This window comes from Chiloscyllium punctatum, chromosome 1 (assembly GCF_047496795.1).
Source record: "Chiloscyllium punctatum isolate Juve2018m chromosome 1, sChiPun1.3, whole genome shotgun sequence".
Classification (NCBI taxonomy): Eukaryota; Metazoa; Chordata; class Chondrichthyes; order Orectolobiformes; family Hemiscylliidae; genus Chiloscyllium; species Chiloscyllium punctatum.
Genome location: NC_092739.1, coordinates 15,801,310 through 15,816,468, shown reverse-complemented (window position 1 = coordinate 15,816,468; position 15,159 = coordinate 15,801,310). Strand labels below are relative to the sequence as shown.

The 15,159-nt window shown below is 43.8% G+C and overlaps 1 non-coding gene across 1 annotated transcript; it reads left to right on the top strand.

Annotated features, from left to right (window-relative positions):
* Positions 1 to 4,898: 4,898 nt before the first annotated feature.
* Positions 4,899 to 5,088, top strand: LOC140483034 (U2 spliceosomal RNA). Its single transcript, XR_011961858.1, has one exon. It is a non-coding gene; the product is annotated as a U2 spliceosomal RNA (small nuclear RNA).
* Positions 5,089 to 15,159: the final 10,071 nt, after the last annotated feature.

Here is a 15,159-nt window from a genome sequence, read left to right as displayed (position 1 = left end):
CACACATGTGCGTGATAACATTGTTCTTTTCCTTGTCTGCATGTGTCTGAGAGACTTTCAGATGCGGAACATCTATACATTTTATAATTAACTCTGAATAAGCAAAAAGCTAGAAGAGCATTGTCTTAACTTGTTCACAGTAGATCTATACAATAGCCACAAGTGGAATCATTAAAATTGAAATAAATGAATGCAAATTCAGCTTTTCAGTATAGGAAAATTATTTGAGTCCTAATTAACATGCAAAGCAAACAGAAATACATTTCTAGATATAAATCTGTATAACGTTATTGCACGTTAGCAATAAATGCAGTGAAAGGTATATATGCTTTATGTTATACCTGACAACTTTTCATGGCATTATACAAGGGTATCACACCAAGCACAGCATTTGAGTCAAGCAATATTTGAAGCAAAAGACGTGGATCAAGGTGAGAACAAGTGAAGTGGGAGAAAACAGATGGAATGAAAATCTCTCGAGGGAGAGGGTAGACGCTCTATTTGGTGAAGCAGTTGATGGGTTTGCAGTATTCTTCAGTAAAGAGAGAGGAAGTGCTCAGCTAACATTGTTTTGAAATGAACACAACAGCTTACATTTATGTAGCTACTTTAACGTAGTAAAGATCTGAAGATGCTACAAGCAATTGTAAGCAGTCAAAAGTTTATACTGAGCCAAAGAAGGCAGAGTAGGATAGGTGATCAAATGTTTGGTCAGAAGCTATGTTTAAAGCACAGCCACCAAAGATGACAGAGAAAGGGAGAGGTTAAGAGACTTGGGGACAGAATTCTAGAGTTTAGCACCTATAGGACGGAAGGCACAACCTGCAATGTGAGGGAAAAGAAAGTGGGAGAAGAATACAATGTCTGGGTCTATGGGCTGATACCACAGTGGAGGCTGCTATGTAGGCAAGGCACTTGGTGGTCAAAGGGAAATGTGAAGGAGGTCACACATCACAACCCTAGAATCACTGAAGCCTTACAATGTGGAAAGAGAACATTGGTCCATCGAATCTGCACTAACTCTCCAAAGAGGATCCCAACCACACCAACCACCCCACCCGATCCCTGTAACCTTGCATTTACCATGTCTAATGTATCTAGCCTGCACATCGCCGGACAACATGGGACAATTGATTATAGCCAACTCAACTAGCCTTCACATCTTTTTACATTACAAGTGTCATGGTGGCTCAGTGGTTAGCACTGCTGCTTCACAGCGCCAGAGACTTGGGTTTGATTCCCGCCTCAGGCGACTGTCTGTGTATAGTTTGCACATTCTCCCTGTGTCTGCATGGGTTTCCTCTGGGTGCTCCGGTTTCCTCCCACAGTCCACGATGTGCAGATTAGGTGAATTGGCCATGCTAAATCGGCCATAGTGTTCTGGGATGGAAAGGTTGGTTGCATTAGTCAGGGGTAAATGTAGAGTAATAGGGTAGGGGAATGGGTCTGGCTAGGGTACTCTTCGGAGGGTCAGTGTGGACTTGTTAGGCCGAATGGCCTGTTTCCACACACTGTAGGGATTCTATAATGAAAAGTTGCCCATTCATGATGCAGCTGTATAAGACTTTAGTTAAATCACATTTGTAGCACAGTTCTGGAAGCATGTGGAAGCTTTGGAGAGGGTGCAAAAGAAGTTTACCAGGATGTTACCTGGATTGGAGTGTCTGAACTATAAGGAGAGGTTGGGTAAACCCATGACAGGCATGGATTGGGTGGATTGTTAGAGTCATTTTCCCAGGTTGGAAATGTCAAATACTAGGGGACATTAACCTAAAGTGAGAGGGAAAAGGTTTAAAGGGGATGTGTAAGGCAAGTTTTGTATACAGAGTGTAACATTAAAAAAATCTAATAGAAGGAAATGTATCAGCACAGTTCAAAATGCATTTAGAAAGATACATGAGCAGACAGAGGACAGAGTAACATCGATAATGTGCAGGTTAGTTTAGAATGGCATCACGGTCAGCACAAACATGGTGGGCTGAGGGGCTTGTTCATGTGCTCTACTATAGTATGGTAATATAGGAAACAACAAGAGTCAATACGGAGCCAAACTATTGGTCTCCTGCAGATGTGCTCCCATTGCCTCAAAGACTCAGGAAGTGCTATGACCCAGTGAAGGGCTCAGAGCTGTTTACTGGGTCCTGGACACTTTGTAACATTATCATGTAGAGAAGTGATAATACCAGAAGGAGAGATAGCCACAGAAGACAGCGAAGTAGAGTGTGAAATGGAAGGGGACCCAAACCATCAGGCTGCTGCCAATATCCCAGCCACAGAAGTAGACCATCTCATACTGATCCACTTACAATTATCTAGTCACTATTAAGGGCCACCGGTACAATAGCCTTACACTATTTCCATGTTGATGCGATGAAGTCCTGACATTTATTTGTTTCTATTATCAAACATAGACTCACTTCATATTTTAAGAGCAAGCTGCCAGAGCTCCTCACTCCCATGATAATGTCTATCTGACCTTCTCAATGGGACATCAGGAAAATCTCATTTGAAATGTCATACGCAAATTAAAACGGAGCAACCACATACTGCATCACTAACACTCCTTCCTCGTACAAACTTGGGTGCTAACTTATTGTGTTCAGGGAATTTCTTGAATTGTGCCTCAATGCTGCAGTGATGTGCATCCCATGCATCTGCAGAAGCAGAATGAGAAGGCTGCTCTCCACTCTGGTTTCCTCCCACAGTCCAAAAATGTGCAGGTGAGGTGAATTGTCCATGCTAAATTACCCGTAGCGTTAGGTGCAAGGGTAAATGTAGGGGAATGAACCTGGGTGGGTGCACTTCGGCGGGTCGGTGTGGACTTGTTGGGCCGAAGGGCCTGCTTCCACACTGTAAATAATCTAATCCAATCTAAAATCTAATCTATCAAGAGTATATGGTTATATTTTCTCTTGTTGGACCTTTAAGCGGCATTTGGATAGGTACATGGATGGGTGCTTAATCTAGGTTAGAAGTTCGGCACAACATCGTGGGCCAAAGGGCCTGTTCTGTGCTGTATTGTTCTATGTTCTATGTTCTATGTTCTATGGATATGGTCATACACTAGCACTTCTGTAGTTTATAGTTACTGGGCACTTAACACCACAAATCTGCATGTAATCCAGGTTTTGCTGCACATGCCATGGATGGCTTCAGTGTCAGAAGCTGTGCCATCTTTGAGTTTAGTTGAATTGAAATTTGTAATTGAGAATTTGTGAAAGCTTTCAAGCTGAGGGAAACATTGAAAGCTCTGATGAAAAGGCTTTTGCTTTATAGAAATGCTATCACTGTGACGAAAGGTCAAAAGAAATTGTTCTGAAACAGAATCTACTGAAAGAGCAGCTGGTTTATCAAGAGCTAATCAAAGCCATTGGCCTGTGAAGTACATCATACTTTCCAAACCATAGAATGTCTGTCAACAAGCCCAGGGTCATAAAATAGAGCTAAAACCAACAAATGGCCAAACTTCAAAGCTTTGCTTTGAAGCAAAGTCAGAACTTTAATAAAATTTTAAGTTTCAGTAAAGCTAGTCAGAAACAAAACTGAATGGAGAAAAAGGCTGGGATTTTATGGGATGGTGATAATCCTGTCACTGTCTAGAAATTCAACGACAAACCCACCTCAGCCATTGCTGGGATTCAATGAGATTATATATCCTGTAAGCAATTAACTGTCTTGTGTCAGGATGTTCTAAGTTGAAGTGCCAGCAGATCTTCAGTCCCAGTAGAGCCATTGGATGCTATCAGATATCAAAGCTGCACCGAGAGCAGCATTAAGAACATTTCTTTGGGGTGCTCAGGGTCGGTAAAGCAGACTGCAGTTAGGAGAAATGTGATTGGTGAGGGCAGGGATATTCTGCTGCAGTCACTGTCCTTTTGATTAGAGAGACCATTAACGGGAGACAGAATGGTTGATCAGGGAGGTTCAACTGACAAGGAAGCATGATTTGGAGATGCCGGTGTTGGACTGGGGTGTACAAAGTTAAAAATCACACAACACCAGGTTATAGTCCAACAGGTTTAATTGGAAGCACACTAGCTTTCGGAGCGACGCTCCTTCATCAGGTGATTGTGGAGGGCTCGATCGTAACACAGAATTTATAGCAAAAATTTGCAGTGTGATGTAACTGAAATTATACATTGAAAAATTGATTGTCTGATAAGCCTTTCATCTGTTAGAATACAGTGATAGTTCCACTTCTTTCATGTGTAAATCACAAAACCCTTTTTTTAAAAGTTACATTCTTGGGTTAGCTGTTAACAATGGTGATAGCTAGACAATATGTTGAAGGTGTTAGCCCCCTGTGTTCTCTGTCTATGACCTGATGTTTAGATTGATTCTAATCTAAAAAGTGAGATAACAGAGTTTTACATAAATTCATGCAGTTTTTGAGCTCAGCGTTCTACATGAATGTATGCAGTTTTTGAGCAAAGTGCAATGTAACTCTGCAAGTACAAATTCACCCCACAAAATATATGTGTGCATGTGGGTCTTTGTCTGTCTGTGTGTGTGTGTGTCTGTCTGGGCTGGGGATTGTGAGTGTGAGAAAGTGTGTGTGTGTGTGTGTAATGAGTGCAGAGTGTCTTAAGTCTGTGAGGGGGTGCATGTGTGAGTGTCGGAGTGTGGGTGTCTATAAGGGTGTGTGTGGGTGTCTGTGTGCGTGTCTGTGTGTACCTGTGTCCATGTGTATGTGAGAGTGTGTGTGTGTAGGAGTATCTGTGTGTGTGTAGTGCAATGGTGGTCACCTGTAATGTGACATGAACCCAAGGTCCAGGTTGAGGCCCTCACTATGGGCACTGAACTTAGCTATCAGCCTCTGCTTGGCCACTTTCCTCTGCTGCCTGTCCTGAAGTCCACCTTGGAGGATAGTCACCCGAAGGTCCGAGACAAGGAAGCAGTTAGTGTACTGGGCTGAGAACATCTGTAGTCTCGATTCTTACCAGTTTAATATTTGATATGTCCCTTATCTGGGGACAATCTATTAAACTGATTTTTGAAGCAGAGAGATGGACAAGGGACATAGTCTGTAAACTCCATGCATCAACCTGGTATTGCCGTATCAGTATCTCTGGGAATAGTGTACCCTGCATTTAAGAAGGTAAAAACAGCAATGATGGGTGGAGGACCGAGCTGTCGCTGCTAAAATGCTAGCTGACTTTTAATTGACCACTTAAGGATGGCAACTGAACCCAGTGGGCGGCACGGTGGCACAGTGGTTAGCACTGCTGCCTCACAGCGCCAGAGACCCGGGTTCAATTCCCGCCTCAGGTGACTGTCTGTGTGGAGTTTGCACATTCTCCCCGTGTCTGCGTGGGTTTCCTCCGGATGCTCCGGTTTCCTCCCACAGTCCAAAGATGTGCAGGTCAGGTGAATTGGCCATGCTAAATTGCCCGTAGTGTTAGGTAAGGGGTAGATGTAGGGGAATGGGTGGGTTGCGCTTTGGTGGGGCGGTGTGGACTTGTTGGGCCGAAGGGCCTGTTTCCACACTGTAAGTAATCTAATTTGTCACCATCCATGCAACTGGCCCAAGGCCAGCTGTGACAGGAAGGCAATGGACACCTTCTAGCTCAATCGTTCAGCCCCCTCTGCTTCTTCATTCACTCACAACACTCAGTTAAATCCTTACCAAAATGTCTGTAACAAAAAGGAGTTACAAAACTCCAACCATGAATTGAAGTGGTGTGAAATTTCTTTGAATCTGTAAGAATGTGACCGAAGCTGATACTGATAAATAGTAGCAGAGAAACAAACTCCAGAAGTAGCCAGTGTTTTTTTGTCAGATTGACTCTGGGCTAAATATTTCCTTTTTTTGGTTCAGTGTCAGTTATATCAGGTTTCTTGGTGGATTTTTCACTGCAAACCCTTGCAGATTTTCTCACTGTTTCTTCGCAGACTTGTCTCAGTTCCTGTGATACCCCTCTCACTTGGCTTAGGGCCCATCATACCACATGCCACTCCCGGAACCACTACTGTTGAGATATCCCAGAACTGATTGGAATCCTTTGCATGACACCACCTTTTAAAGACTGTCGCACACATGGACTGGCTGTCGCCCATACTGTTAGTCCAAAACTGCCTTGAATGGTTCCTGACATTCATGTGGGACATGGCAGACAAGTCAAGTTTAGTGCCCACTTTGTCAGCAAGAACCTGGAGGTTCGACTGGATAAGATGGTGCATAGACTGACTGCCCTCTTCCTCCTGGACCAGCAGTGGAGGTCATGAAACCCGACCACATCAACCTGAATCAAGGTTGCCTCCTGAGACTCAGCCACATTGTCTTCGATAACCATGATGGGCATTCTCAGGTAGTTAGTACTAGCGCTGAATGCAAAGAACTAAGAACAAAGAAAATGACAGCAGGCCCTTTGGCCCTCCAAGCCTGCGCTAATCCAGGTCCTCTATCTCAACCTGTTGTCTATTTTCTAAGGGTCTATATCCCTCTGCTCCCTGCCCATTCATGTATCTGTCCAAATACATCTTAAAGATGCTATCATGCCCACCTCTACCACAGCCACTGGCAACGCATTCCAGGCACCCACGACTCTGAGCATAAAGAACTTTCCATGCATATCTCCCCTAAGTTCTCCCCCCCTCATTTTGAACCAGTGACCCCCAGTAATTGAGTCCCGAACTGGAAAAAAGCTTCTTGCTATCCACCTTATCTATACCTCTCATGATTTTGTAGACCTTGATCAGGTCCCCCCTCAACTTCCATCTTTCTAATGAAATAATCCAATCTACTCAACCTTTCTTCATAACTAGCACCCTCCAGACCAGGTAACATCTGAGTGAACCTCCTCTGCACCCTCTCCAAAGCATCCACATCCTTTTGGTAATGTGGCGACCAGAGCTGTATGCAGAATTCCAAATGTGACTGAACCAAAGTCTTATACAACTGTATCATGACTTGCCAACTCTTGTACTTAATACCCTGGATTACATGGGATGAGAATGGTTGTTGGAGGTTCCAGGATTTAGATGTTTCAGTAAGAACATGGAAGATGGTAAAAGAGGGGGAGGTGTGGCATTGTTAGTCAAGGACAGAATTACAATGGCAGAAAGGACGTTTAAGGTGCTGAGGTAGTATGGGCTAAAGTTAGAAACAGGAAAGGAGAGGTCACCCTGTTGGGAGTTTTCTATAGGCCCCTGAATAATTCCACAGATGTGGAGGAAAGGATATCAAAGATAATTCTGGATAGGAGTCAGAGTAACAGGGTAGTTGTTATAAGGGGCTTTAACTTTCCAAATATTGACTGGAAACACTATAGTTCAAGTATTTTAGTCAGTCAGTCCAATGTGTGCAGGATGGTTTCCTGACACAGTATGTAGACAGGCCAACAAGGGGTGAGGCCAAAATGGATTTGTTACTAGGTAATGAAACTGGCCAGGTGTTAGATTTGGAGATAGGAGAGCACTTTGGTGATAGCGACCACAACTTGTTTATGTTTACTTTAGCGATGGAAAGGGATAGGTATAAAGCACAGGGCAAGAGTAATAGCTGGGGGAAAGGCAATTATGATGTGATTAGGCAAGATTTAGGATGCATGGGATGGGGAAGGAAACTGCAGGGAATGGGCACAATTGAAATCTGGAGCTTATTCAAGGAACAACTACTGCGTGTCCTTGATAAGTATGTACTGGTCAGGCAGGGAGGAAGTGGTTGAGCGAGGGAGCCATGGTTTACCAAAGAAGTTGAATCTCTTGTCAAGTGGAAGAAGAAGGCTTAGGTTAAGATCAGACTTTAAGGCTCAGTTAGGGTGCTTGAGAGTTACAATTGGCATGAGAACCAATTGGCAGGTAGGATCAAGGAAAACCCTAAAGCTTTCTATAGGTCTAGCAGGAATAAAAGGATAACTAGAGAAAGATTAGGGCCAATCAAGTACAGTAGTAGGAAAATGTGCGTGGAGTCCGAGGAGATAGGGGAAGCGCTGAATGAATATTTTCACCAGTATTCATACAGGAAAAAGACAATGTTGTCAAGGAGAATACTGAGATACTGGCTACTAGACTAGATGGGAGTGAGTAGGAGAAAGTGAGGACTGCAGACGTTGGAGACCAGAGTTGAGAGTGTGGTGCTGGAAAAGCACAGCAGGTCAGGTAGCATCCGAGGAGCAGGAAGATCGATGTTTCAGGTATAAGTCCTTCATCAGAAATTGACACTTGCAAGGGGGAGGTGTTAGCAATTCTGGAAGGTTTGAAAAGAGGTAAGTTCCCTGGGCCAGATGGGATTTATCCTAGAATTCTCTGGGAAGCCAGGGAAGAGATTGCAGAGCCTTTGGCTTTGATCTTTATGTCATCATTATCTACGAGAATAGTGCCAGAAGACTGGAGGATAGCAAATGTTGTCCCCTTGTTCAAGAAGGGGAGTAGAGACAACCCTGCTCATTATAGACCAGTGAGCCTTACTTCGGTTGTGGGTAAAGTGTTGGAAAAGGTTATAAGAGATAGGATTTATAATCATCAAGAGAAGAATAAGTTGATTAGGGATAGTCAACATGGTTTTGTGAAGGGTATGTTGTGCCCCACCAACCTTATTGAGTTCTTTGAGATGGTGACCAAACAGGTGGATGAGGGTAAAGTGGTTGATATGGTGTATATGGATTTCAGTGAAGTATTTGGTAAGGTTCCCACAGGAGGCTATTGCACAAAATACAGAGACATGGGATTGAGGGTGTTTTAGTGGTTTGGATCAGAAATTGGCTAGCTGAAAGAAGACAGAGGGTGGAAATTGCTGGGAAATGTTTTTCCTGGAGTTCAGTTACTAGTGGTGTACCACAAGGATCTGTTTTGGGTCCACTACTGTTTGTCATTTTTATAAATGATCTGGATGAGGGCATAGAAGGCTGGGTTAGTAAATTTGCAGATGACACTAAGGCTGGTGGAGTTGTGGATAGTGCTGAAGGATGTTGCAGGTTGCAGAGAGACATACATAAACTGGAGAGCTGGGCTGAGAAATGGAAAATGGAGTATAATGTGGAAAAGTGCGAGCTGATTCACTTTGGAAGGAGCAACAGGAATGCAGAGTACTGGGCAAATGGTAAGCTTCTTGGTAGTGTAGATGAGCAGAGATCTCGGTGTCTATTACATAGATCCCTGAAAGTTGCTACCCAGGTTGATAGGGCTGTTAAGAAGGCGTACAATGTGCTAGCTTTTATTGGTAGAGGGATTGAGTTTCGGAGCCATGAGGTCATGCTGCAGCTGTACAAAACTCTGGTGCAGCCGCACTTGGAGTATTGTGTACAGTTCTGGTCACCGCATTGTAGGAAGGATGTGGAAACATTGAAAAGGGCGCTGAGGAGATTTGCCAGGATGTTGCTTGGTGTGGAGGGAAGGTTTTATGAGGAAAGGCTGAGGGACTTGAGGCTGTTTTCATTAAAGAGAAGAAGGTTGAGAGGTGACTTAATTGTGACATACAAGATACTCAGAGAGTTAGATGGGGTGGACAGTGAGAGCCTATTTCTTCAGATAGTGATGGCTAGCACGAGGGGACATAGCTTTAAATTGAGGGGTAATAGATATTAGACAGATGTCAGAGGTAGTTTCTTTACTCAGAGTAGTCGGGGCATGGAACACCCTGACTGCAACTGTAGTAGACTTGCCAACTTTAAGGGCATTTAAATGGTCAATGGATAAACATATGGATGAAAATGGAATAGTGGAGGACAGATGGGCTTGAGTTTGGTTCCACAGGTCAGCGCAACATCGAGGGCCTGTACTACGCTGTAATGTTCTATATTCGAGATTCTATGCACCCTGTCCAATGAAGGAAAGCATGTCTTGACCACTCTATTGACTTGCGTTGCCACCTTCAGGGAATAATGGACCTGAATACCCAGATCTCTCTGTACATCAATTTTCCCCAGGGTTTTTCCACTTATTGTATAGTTCGCTCTTGAATTGAATCTTTCAAAATGCATCACCTTGCATTTGCCCAGATTGAACTCCATCTGCCATTTCTCTGCCCAACTCTCCAATCGATCTATATTCTGCTGCATTCTCTGACAGTTCCCTTCACTGTTGCTAGTCCACCAATCTTAGTGTCTTCTGCAAACTTACTAATCAGACTACCTATACCTTCCTCCAAATCATTTATGTATATCACAAACAATAGTGATCCCAACACGGATCCTTGTGGGACACCACTGGTCACAGTTCTCCATTTTGAGAAGCTCCCTTCCACTACTACTCTCTGTCTCCTGTTTCTCAACCAGTTTTTTATCCATCTAGCTAGTACACCCTGGACCTCACGTGACTTCACTTTCTTCATCAACCTACCATGGGGAAACTTATCAAACGCCTAACTGAAGTCCATGTATATGACATCTACAGCCCTTCCCTCATCAATCAACTTTGTCACTTCCTCAAAGAATTCTATTAAGTTGGTAAGACATGACCTTCCCTGCACAAAACCATGTTGCCTATCACTGATCTGCTCATTTTCTTCCAAATGGGAATAGATTCTATCCCTCAGTATCTTCTCCAGCAGCTTCCCTACCACTGACGTCAGAAATCTCCCACTATCACAATCCTGGGGTCCCCCTGAAGCAGAAACTTAATTGGATCAGCCAAATAATGTTGTGGCTACCAGGGCAAATTAAAAGCTAAGAGTTTGGCAATACATAACTGCTCCTTAATTGCCAAAGTCAGCCTATTATTTATAAGGCACAGGGCAGGAATGTGATGTAATATCGCCACCTGACTGGACTTGCAACTACCAACAAAACTCAAGAAGCTCAAACTATCCAGACAAAGCAGCCTGCTTAATTGGCACCCCATCAAATACTTTAAACTTTCAAGCCCTCCACCACTGGAAGCAGTGTGTACCGCCTGAAAGACAGGCTCACAGCAAGACCATGTTCGTCATCGCCGAAAATCCTGCAGCCTTTACCATCCAGAAGAACAAAAGTAGAAGGTACATGGGATCACCACCATCTGCAAATTCCCTTCCAAGTCAAATGCTACCATGAGTTGAAATATTATTATATGATAACTCCTTCACTGTCAAAAACCTGGTGCTCTCTTCCTGACAATACTAAGGGCACATATGGGACTGTCGCTCACCACCATCTGCTCGACAAAAATTCAGGAGAGACAATTAATACCCCCCAGGCCATTATTTTCTCAGATGGGTAATTCTGGTTTCATGGCTTCCAGCTTAATTGGCCCTACAGAGTGTATACTGTAGGTGTCATGGCATAATGTGACAATAGCCTTGAATTAGAAGCAAGTTGAAAAGATAGAAACATATTGGTATTGTTAGATTCTGACACAACACCAGAAACTGTATTAGTGGAACTACAAGGAGGAAACATGCACCAAAAGAGAGGTCAATGTGTTGACTGAGAATTTTCTATTGGCTGATTTGAATTATATTTAAGTTCTTTCTTATCTGTTCGTTCTCATTCATTATTGTTACAAACATGTTTGACTGTATTCAAGTAAGTACAGGCAAAAAGGTTGAATTTCCAATGAGTTCCTTCTAATTTTCTGCTGTAGGCATAGTCGTGGGTTACTTCAGCACGGAAACAGGCCCTTGGCACTGGTCAAAAGCAATCACTTTGATCCTATTTTCTAGCACCTGGCTGTAGCCTCATATACTTTGACATCGCAAGTGCACATCTTAAATATTATGAGAGTTTCTTCCTCTGACAGCTTCTCAGGCAGTGAGTTCCAAATTCCCACCACTGTCCAGCTAAAAAAAAGCCTCACATCCCTTCTCCTGCTCTTACTGTAAACTTATGCCCCCTGCTCATTGATTCCACCAAGTGCAAACTTCCTTCCTGCATATACCCCTCATAGTTTTACATAATATAGATGGGTGAACAATAGAAAGGCCGGGAGAACAATGTAAAGTCAGCCAGAATTTTATTGGCCTTGTGGTGACAGATTAGGATGTGGGAACACTGTTAACATCTTTCTCCCATATCAATGGAATTGCCTGCCCTCAGCATCCTCTGCCGTTGATGGGACCCACTGTCCCTGAACTCCACTCATCTGTTTTCAAGGACACCCGATGTATCCTCATCCTGAAGCCGCAAAAGTAGGGGCTGAGAAATGGCAATTGCTAGTGGTGGGCTACTGGCTCTCTGATTGGGCTGGCAACTTGTAAAGGCGGCCATCCTTCAGTAGAAAAGCAACCTCATTGGTGGTCACTTAATTGGCCCCTTTGGGTATATGCTTCCCCAGGTATCATCATTGAGACCAGAGTGGGCTGAGCTCCTGCTTCCAACCAGACTGGCATTAACCTCTATCAAAAAGAACAGTCCATAGAGTTTCAAATTTCTGCTCACGAGTTCCTGAACAGTGGAAATGTACTACATCAATTCTCATTATAATATGAAAGATATTGTGCTGGGTTATTACTAATATTATGGTGTATTATTAACATTAGTTAATATCAATGAAAACTATATATCACATGACCATGTAATATATGGGGTGGCACAGTGGCTCAGTGGTTAGCACTGCTGCCTCGCAGCACCAGAGACCTGGGTTCAATTCCTGCCTCCTGTCTGTGTGGGGTTTGCACATTCACCCGTGTCTGTGTGGGTTTCCTCCGGGTGCTCCGGTTTCCTCCCACAGTCCAAAGATGTGCAGGTTAGATGAATTGGCCATGCTAAATTGCCCATAGTGTTCAGGGATGTGTAGGTTAGGTGCATTAGTCAGGGGTAAATATAGGGAATGGTTCTGGGTGGGTTACTCTTTGGAGGGTCGGTATTGACTTGTTGGGTCCACGGGCCTGTTTCCACACTGAAGGGATTCTATTCTATTCTATAAATGTAACTGTAACAAATAAGTCATAAGGTTAACTTGATATGAAGAGTTTCAGTACATGTTGTAATAATCTACTGCTAAAACAGGGCATCTATCAAATCTGCTGTAAGTTTGATCGGCCTATGCACATTTAGCTTTTAAAATATTTGCTTCACAATGTACAGAAAATGCATGTTTACAACTTCACAGTGAGGGATACAGGACATCTGGGGACTGGGTGAACAGGGCAAAGCAGCTGTGTATCTTCTTAACAAATTGAAACAAAGGATTGGAAAATTCACAATGCAAAGATGAAGACAGAGTAACTTTGAGCAGATGAATTGTATATCAGATCAAGAATGGAAAGGCCAATAGAGAGAAGAAACAAAATGTTGCATTCAGAGGAAGAGAAATTGGGACAAGAAAGAAACGTAAGAAAAAAATTGGAAATTTTACATTTGACATTCTTGAAACCTCCTGAAGGAAGAAAATCCACATTTGTAATAGTTTTCAATGCCAGAGAAGTGGATTGTCAGGGGTTAACAATAATTACAGTAAGGGCAGCACAGTGGCTCAGTGGTTAGCACTGCTACCTCACAGCGCCAGGGTCCCAGGTTCGATTCCAGCCTTGGGTGACTGTCTGTATGGAGTTTGCACGTTCTCCCCGTGTCTGTGTGGGTTTCCTCCCATGGTCCAAAGATGTGCAGGTCAGGTGAATTGGCCATGCTAAATTGCCCATAGTGCTAGGTGCATTAGTCAGAGGGAAATGGGTCTGCGTGGGTTACTCTTCGGAGGGTCGGTGTGGACTTGTTGGGCCGAAGGGCCTGTTTCCACACTGTAGGGAATCTAATCAAATCTTAATAGAAGGGCACTTACATTTGTAATAACAACAGTTAATGTTAATCTGTGAGTTTAATTTGTATTTATATACATATATCTCCAATTATGTGAACAGACTACTGCAAAGAAGCATATCGACAACTGAACAATCAGGAACACTACATGCAACAACCTGCCAATCCACCCAAAGAGCACACCCATCAACTCCACAGACTGATCAAGACCTTTGATCCAGACCTTCGGAGTACCCTACACACTCTCATCCCATGTACTTCTCACATAGGAGACTTCTACTGCCTTTTGAAGATATACAAAGCCAACACACCTCAGGCAATGGAACCTTGTGTGAGAACCTCTCAGGCTATGGCAAGGGCATCTTGAAACCCATTGTACAAAGAACCCCTCAGCTGTTGTCGCGATACTACATATTTCTTGCAGAAACTCAGTGTCTACGGACCAGTTGAACCAGGAACATTCCTCATCACAATGGAGGTTTCAGCACTATACACCAGCATTCACTATGACAAAAGCATCACTGCAACAACCTCAATACTTAACATCAACAACTGCCAATTTCCAGATGCCATCCTACAACTCAGAAAAAGTGAGGACTGCAGATGGTGGCGATCAGAGTCAAAGCCCTTCATCAAGAATGAGGCTTGTGGGCCAAGGGCGCTAAGAGATAAGTGGAAGGGTGGTGGGGCTGGGGGCAAGGTAGCTGGGAATGCCGACAGGTAGATGAAAGTCGGGGAGAAGGTGATAGGTCAGAAAGGAGGGTGGAGCAGATAGGTGGGAAGGGAGATGGAGAGGTAGGACTGGTAAAGAGGGTGGTGGCGAGTTGGAAGGTTGGGACTGGGATAAGGTTGGGGGAAGGGAGATGAGGAAACTGGTGAAGTCAATATTGATCCCATGTGGTTGGAGGGTCCCAAGGCAGAAGATGAGGCATTCATCTTCTATGCATCGGGTGATTAGAGTTTGGTGGTGGAGGAGGCCCAGGACCTACATGCCCTTGGGTGGAATGGGAGGGGGAGTTAAAGTGTTCAGTCACGGGGTGGTGGGGTTGGTTGATGTGGGTGTCCCAGAGATGTTCTCTGAAATGATTCGCAAGTTGGCGTCCTGTCTCCCCAGTGTAGAGAAGACCACATCGGGTGCAATGCATCCACTTCGACCAAACTACTTCACCTTTGACAACCAGCTCTTTATCCAGACACACTAAACAGCCATGCTGACCAAACCTGCACCCCAGAATGCCAATCTTTTCATACACAGGTTTGAGCAAGACTTCTTTGCTGAACAGGATCTTCAACTAACTCTGTACACTGCATACATCAATGACATTTTCTTCCTTTGGACTCATGGCAAGGAATCACTGAAATGACTACACAATGGTATCAACAAGTTTCATCCCCCCCCATCAGATTTACCATGGACTATTCTTCAGAATCAGTCTCAATCTCAGACACATGCTTCTCCATCAAGGATGGACACCTCAGTACCTCACTCTACCCCCAAGCCCACACATAACCTCACAATGTTGTACCTTTCTAGCTTCCACCCCAAATA